The sequence below is a fragment of the Ambystoma mexicanum genome, chromosome 3p, assembly GCF_040938575.1.
Source record: "Ambystoma mexicanum isolate Mex_15411 chromosome 3p, UKY_AmexF1_1, whole genome shotgun sequence".
NCBI lineage: Eukaryota > Metazoa > Chordata > Amphibia > Caudata > Ambystomatidae > Ambystoma > Ambystoma mexicanum.
Window position 1 is genome coordinate 38,869,043 of NC_090925.1, and position 8,172 is coordinate 38,877,214.

Sequence of the window (8,172 nt, forward strand, 5' to 3'; positions counted from 1 at the left end):
CAACAAAGAGATGGCACGTGGCATAGCCATGGCACAATTCACAAATAGCCACAGCAGCAAGTCAAATAGAACTGTCCATGACACATGTAAAATGCATGTCAATATGCACTACAAGAAAAATATTAATAAAAGTACATGTGTCACAGGATGCAACAACGCAAGTGCTTTGAAATACAGTGAAGGGAAGCACATGGATACATACATGCCAGGTCACTTTGACATCACACAAGTGAATAGGCATGTTGAAGGGTGAAACAGGGCTCAGAACTGCGTGGGTGATGTGCAGCACATGTGTACGTACTCAACTATCAACAGAACCAAAAACGTAGTGATTTCAATCTTGTGACATGACGGCACTGTAAGGGCAATTGAAGTCATCATGTGCAAAGTGTTGGCACTGGGTTGTAGGGATTCACTAGAACCTCTACCCCTCCGGGGAATGGCAGGGAGGCAGTACATGGATCTGAATGGCTGACCACAGTACTCTGAAGTTGCAGACAGTGTTGACAGGTCTCAATTGCATCATCTGAGACAACTGAGACTAGAGAAGATGAGAGCTGGACAGTAAGCAGGACACATGAGGAACCTTCACAAGTACATCTATACAGGCAGAAGCCACAACACCAGTTGCCTAGAGGCAGAGTGGCTGGAACAGAGGGAGGCCTGTGATCGACACAGACAAGGACACCCTAAACATGTGCTTGATGAGGATGTGACCCTGAATGAGCATGACATGGATTACCAAATACCATGAGACGGATAAAACACCGGAGATGTGGTACAATGAGTAGCCTGCCACAGACCCATAGGGGCTTGTAGGGAATGCAAGGGTCCATGAATGAACACTCATGTCCACTCTGAGCCAGTGCCATCTGCACGGTCCAAGTGAGACACCCTGCATCAAGGACAAAGGATGTACCCCACAGTACAGGTATGGCAGGGTTGGACAGGGAAGTGTACATTTACACAGGAAAGGGGAACAGGCCATTTCAGTAGTACAACACAGAAATCACCAGTACCATGGAGACAGTGAGCTGCTGGGTGGTGGAGAGGCAAGGAAGCATGCCCGTGAGGAGGAGCAGCTTGCAAGGTGACCTCACATAGCCGTCTGTTATGTGACGACATAGGCCGAGTGTTGAGTGGAACTACACCACAGGCTATATGCAAACATGTCAGTGAGCTTGTACATGGAAAGAAGAGGCTGCCGAGTGACTTGCATGTAGTGATGAGGACTGCCCCCGTGTGCAGCACATGGCCTGCATGCAGACTGCATCATGACAAGCACGCATCAGTCAAGCATTGCATGTGTCACACATGGCTCTCATTAATACATAGCCTGAACTGGCAGTCAATCACAACACATCACACAAGCAAAACACACATGGGCTGGACACACACGCATCAAGACTCACTGGAGGTTGCATCATAATCTGGCATCTCTCCCACTCCCTCGATTTGTCCCTGATTGATGAACTCTGCAATGATTTCCTCATGCAGAGTGAGTTCATCCTCCTCTGGTGGTGGCCCACTGCCAGTCACCAGAGTCAAGGCATAATTAGAGGCCTGCTTATGTTTTGCACAGCGTCGGAGGTCAGTCCAACTCTTGTAGCAATCCTGAGCTGTGCGCTTCTCAAATCCCATGGCACTTACACTTTCCGCAATGCGCTACCAGTTGACCTGACGCTGGGCAGGCATAGTATGGCAACCTGAGCCCACCAGCATATCTTGGTCGTGTGCCGACACGTAGTCCACAAGGAAGTCCAGTTCCTATTTATTGAAAGGCTTCTTCCATGCCGTGCCGGAGGCCAGAGCCATGTCTCTGGTCCCAGCCTCTTGCGCAGAAGCACACGTCCTCCTCTTGGCTGGTTGTACGGACCCTAACTGGCTAATGCCGCTCTGGTCAGTAGGATCAGTGGCGATGGTGGACTGGCCAATGGGAGTAGTCCTTGGCATGAGAAGGGAAGGCCTGGATTAAGTAATTGGTTGCTGGGTGCTGTTTCCAGTACCCAACAGCACAACTGCCTCAGCACCAAGGGCTGTGAGAAACACACAGCCAGGGTGGTGTTGGCTGCATCTGTCCCTGCAGCTCCCAACACCTGGCTGCTCGGGGCAGAAGATGTCAACACTGCCCCAGATACATGTGCCTTGCTCACAGCAACCTTGGACACAGTTGGCTTGGCCTTCCTGTCCTGAAAATCTGCCTGGAAGTCCTGTGCCAAGGCAGCCTGTGCTGGCTGACCCCGAGCCTGGGTGGTGGTTGCCACAGCTGCACCTGCAACTTCCACCACCTGGTGGCCCATGCTAGCAGATGGCACTGGCTGTGGGGTCAGATGTGCATTGGGGATGACTGCAGCAGCAGCATCTCCTGAGCCGCTGGGGGTGGTGGCATGGCTGCCCAGAAAGTTGCTGGACATCCTGCTCTGGTGGAACACCCTGGCAACGTCCCCATCTGCGTCCATCTTGGCCTCCCAGGACTCCCTGGACTGTCTGGCCACCCCGGCCACATGCCCCACCACGCCCAGTCCTGGGAGTTTGTCCACCTTAGCTGCCCTTACCTTTTGGTGGCCTACCAACCATGGCACTGATGGACTATTGCCAATGGGAGGTGCACACAACAATTGTCCTGTGCAATTGGGGTGGAGGGGGCAGGGCACGTGATGGTAGATGCACCCCTGTGATCCTGCAAGGCTGTCTGTGACCCCTGGTGAAAAATGACGGGTCACGCAACACTCAGGCACGCGAAAAATACAAAACAAATGTGCACACAACCCCTGGTAGTCCACGTGCATGGAATAAACCTCCCACAGTATGCCGTGGAACACACAGGCTACTCTGACCTCAAAAATGGGGCACGCGACACACAGGGGAAACCACAGTGGGAAAAATAAGCATGCGCGACTCACGGTCTGCCTTGCGTGTAAAAGAAAAACACAAAAGCGTAGGCACCTCCCCTGCCAAAACAAGAAGTACGAACTCTAACCGCTGTAAAGATGATATCACGTGTGAACCCACAAGATGAAGAAACACATGCGTCGGTCTCCACGAAAAGCATGTACAGCGAACTGGTGTCCCGCACGGACCTTAAACCCCAACCAAGGCAATGGCCGTGTGCGTCACGTCACCTACACGTTTACGCGCTAAGGGCCTTTCCTCGAATTACACGCTAACGTGCTGTTTTTCACGTGCGGAGTCACTCTGCATCAAGCTGGCCACGCGACAACACACGGAACACCACTCTCCTGTCCACAAGGCCATTCACCTGCCCCCCAACACCCCGAGCAGCCTCCAACAAGCCATCTGCTGCTGCCAGCCAACTCAGTCTGCTAGCTGCCAACATGCCCTGCTATTTGTTGCCTGCACAGAAGACATTGCCAGAGGTCCTGTTGCTGCGACCACTTCTGCTGAAACAGAAGACACCCAACTGCTGTTCCATCACTCCACAGCACAGCCCCAGGACCCAGTTGCCCACCCACACCTGCCTCGGGGCTGCCATGTCGGATCAAACACCATCTGGGGCCAGTGGCACCCCACACCCCCTACCTAAACAAAGGGGATATACCTGCAACATAAACCCTGGTCCTTCAGGTAAAATACATTGTAAACACAAAGGGAGGGTTGAACCAGTGGATCGGGATGACACAACTCACTGTCTAAATTTTATTAAATAAATCACACATAAATAACATCTATCTGTATGCTTCCTTAAAACAACATTTTCATTTATACAGGAAAAAAGCACAAATCACTTGTAACTCAGGAACATAAACTCTCAATCCCTCATTCATACTTCCATACATAAAACAAAAATGGCCTGCTATATATAGTGTAGCAACAATTAAATTCTACACCGATATTCACAAATCACTATTCTATATCTGGTTTCTCTGACCCTGTCTTTATTACTAGTGTCATATACAGTTTGTTTTATACATTTCAAACAGTTTGTGTGGTCGTTGACACGTGTTTCGGTCACTTATGGACAAAAAATAGTGTCCTTCTCTTCTTAGGTCCTTCCTCAGGACGTAGAGCAAAATCAAAATGTCTTGCCCCTCTCATGGACTGGAGTAAGACATACCAAATCTAAAAGACATACAGAAAACTAAAAACCTATCAGGGTTTTGTGTCATGCCCATTTCTTCAAAAGGTAACTTATATTGTTACATGTGCAATTCTAAATAGTAAATGCATCAACATCATACTCACCCCCGTGTACCAACTCCAGAAACCTAATGTCCTACTAGACTAGGTCTTGCAAATTAAAACATAGAAAAAGAGGGGAAGGTGATTATCTAACTGATCCTTTAATAATAAATGATCTTAGGAATTGGTCACATAACCGAAATACTCACACTTTAATGCTCTGTCAATTGTTTCTCTGGGTCGTACATATTTTCTTCACCGCCCATAACAGACATGTGCACTTTCTACTCTGGCTCCTATCATTGTAAAACGATTTCAACTGTAATTCAGAATGGCTACTAGAAGGCATACTTGTGTTCTTTGTATATGCACTTACCCCCCTTGTGGATGATAAATGGGTGGCTAGTTCCTGTGGAGACTGAACATCTTTTTCTTTCTTTATTCTTTTTTCTTATCTTTTTTTTAGCCAATTCGATTCACTAAAAAGTCTCTGAAAACATGGAAGATGAACAATGTAAAGTCCACTCGGGCTACTGCCAAAGATTAAAAATCAACATTGAGCACTGTTTCAGCGAGCAACCACTCCCCCCACCTCCTATTAGCGGGGGTCCATGACAAGGAGATAAACTCCTGCGTTCCGCCAACCTCCTCGCAAATGCCACCTGTTGCGCCGCACATACAAACATAATTGCTGTCCACCCCCAAAGACCAACAAACTCGTATCATCATGGAGACAAGCTTTATAATATAACCACATCCTGTGATCTGTACATATTACAATACGTTCCTTTACGTGTGTTGTTTCGTATGGTTCAGCAAAATTACTGACCATACCCAAATGGGACCAAACCCCGTCAACTAAACAGTCCTCACAATTTGAATATGTAACCACGTATGAAATTACTTACTTGTTTCTTCAGGTTGCTACGCCTGTGCTTGGAAACCTCAATTTGTCTCAAAAACAAACATGGACTTAAAAAATTGATTCCTCTTTATATTCGAGCAGTCACCATGATGGCTAGGACGGCTCATTGCCGGGGGTTTCCTCCATGTGCTGGGCGCTCTTGCGACCCCCTCCTCTTCACCCACTATGCAACAGTCTTCCTTCATGCCGTCTTACGGCCCAGATGCCACCATGGCCCCCTGTGGACCTGCCGCAAATACCGCGGCCAGGCTGGAGGAGATCCCATCCCTGCCACAGTCGGGAGTCGGAGGTTCAGCAGATGTGTTTACCCCAGCAACAGAACCCCTGGCAATGGAGGTTGTGCAGGCACCTTCAAGCAGGGCATGTGCACAACGGCCTCAGAGTTTGACATCTTCCCGGAGGCAGTCGTGGTGGCACAGACAGATGGCAACAAGGCGGCAGCAGCAGGCACGACGTAGGAGGCATCAGGACTCGGGGCCAACTACATCACGGGGTCAGGCATCGGCCAAAGGGCAGGAGGACCCTGAACAAAGTGTGTCTTCTCTGTGGCAGCGGATGGGCCAGCAAATATGTGCAGAGCAGCACCAGGTAGAGAGGGCATGGTTTACCATGGTCAGGGCGGAGAACTCCATGCAATGGGCATTGAGGGGGGCAGAGTTCCTCCAGGAGACTTGCAAGGAGTTGGTGGAAAGCATGGCGACGTCCCTGCAAGCCCTCGAGGATAGAGCACAGTCCTGCCTCCGAGCCATAGACTCGGAGTTCGATGATGCCCCGGCCAAAAATCTTGGTAAGAACGGTGAGCCGTAGGACTAGCCCGCCGCCATTGTAAATAGTTCTTTAGGGTTAGGTTTCCTTTCTTTTTCTTTTTTCTTCGGAGTCCATGGACATTGCTCCACTTTTTGTATATAGTTGTATTCTTATAGGGTTTTTTGGAAGTTTAATTTTGTTTTGGGATCATGGGCCCTTCAAAATTTCCTTGTACATAGTTGGAGTATTGTGGCCATGACCCGCAGGCAGCCCACGCAACTGGGGACCACCCATCACCCGTGACCATGGCCACAGGCTGCCCACACCACAGGGTGTTAGGTAAGATTTCCACAGAGCTGGCAAACCTTCCTTTCCTGGTTCAACTCCAGAACTTTTTGCTTTTTTAGTGGGATTTTTTTCATTAATACCTCAGTGAGTGGGAACCTTTTTCCACACTCACCTGTCTTTAACTTTTTTTTATGGGTGTCATTTTTTAGACTCTCCATAGTGTCTTTTTAAAGTTATCATGTCTAACAACTTATTGCCAATAAGTGCCTGTTGTTGCTGGGTTGCCTTAGGGGCTCCCCATTTAACTTTCTTGTGCTAACCTTGAGTGAACTACAGTTCCCAAAGGTAGAAAGGATCTTTGGATCCCTTTTACATGTGATTCTGAGAAACCACCACACCCCACCTTATGTGGAGTGCTGGGTAGATACAATGCATCCCCTTTCACATTTAAACTGTAACAATTCTGTTACAGTGACAAGCTTATATTTAATGGCTGGTGGCAGTGATACCTTTTACTAATTTGGTGCACCTTTACCGCGATGTGATCACAGCTGCAGTAAAGGCACCTAAGGGTGCTCATTTTACCAAAATGGCCCCTGTCTTCTTTTTCTGCCATTTTAGTGTTTCTTGTCCTTTCTTATTCCTTCCCCTGATATCCAGGGTGGGAAATTCCTTTGTTTGAGTTTTGCCTTTGGCGGGAGTCCCCTGGACACCCCGCCCAGGCACCAGTCAGTCTGTAAGCACAGGAAGTGGGTATCAGGTAATAATATCGCCATATATATGGTCACCGTAAATAATATCGCCGGGAAAATGTTGTGGCGATATTATTTGGGTGACCATATATATGGGGACAGTGGCAAAAAAATGTTTTTTAAAAAAAAAAAAGTTTGGGTTGCAGGGGTGTCCCCCACATGTTCCATGCAATAATGTCACCACAAAAAACGGCCATTTTTTGGTGATATTTTTGCATGGCGAGATTTTTGTGATGACATTATTACATGGATCCCAGGAAGTGGGGGAGGAGTCCAAAACTTCCTCCTCCTTTGTCTTAGGCCTTCCGTCAACTGGGCCAAATCCCAGTGGGGGGTTGGCTGTCCTGATTGGACAGCCAGATGCCCCTTTCTTGTAAAATGCGGGGAGAGAATGCAGAGGTTGTGTTGCAGTTCCTGATAAATACTGGAAACCTGGAAGCTGAAGTCATGTCGACCACTGGAACAGAAAACCGAAGAGGATGATGAAGGAAAAGCGGCAGGAATGATTTCCTGCAACCGGAGAGCCTGCTGTGTAACCGGAGCCTGCTGCAGCCCTTCCTTCCGATCGACCTGGGGTCTCCGAAAACGACGACCCGAACCCAGAGCCTGGTGAGACCCACTAGACTCAAGACCTTGCGTTCTTGCAATACCCCAATACCCTGGGAACTCCAGCCGCTGTGCGGTGCACGGTCTTCCGAATTCCGAATCTCACTGAAACTTCGTGGGCATCCTGGTGTATCTCCAGAGACACGAATCGAGTCCAAAAAGTCCCCTCACAAGAGTGCTGGACCTTTTAAATGACGAGAATTCAACCGCAAATTTCTGTCTTCTTCTGTGCTCCTTGAAAAGGCGCCAAAGCCGCAGAACCGCATTCAGCCATGAAAGAAATCTTGCCTAGAGCCTTCTTCATCGGTCCCTGCTGCAAAGTCCCTTCTGAGGTCTTGTGTTCAGTCTCCAGGACAAGGAATCCACTGACCGGGTATTTGGCTACAGTCCCTGAATTTCTCCTGCTGCAATCTCTTCTTCATTGCTGAGGTACTGTGTTGACTTGGGTATATACTTACCTTAAGCCTGTTGGGATTTCTGTGTAGTCCTGGAGTGTTTTCTGTGATTGGGAGGTCCCTCATCCAGTACACCCAGTGCCACTGCTAGAATCCTGCTGGGGTGTCTTCTGTGAAGCCCCTGGACCCTCTTCTAACCCTAGAAGTAAAGTACTCACTTGCTTGCCAGTTTTCCTAAGGAAACTCTGACTTTTGCTACTAAAGAACTTATTCTAACTCTGCCTGTTGGTCACTAGTCCTAGTGACCCCCCTTCTGCCA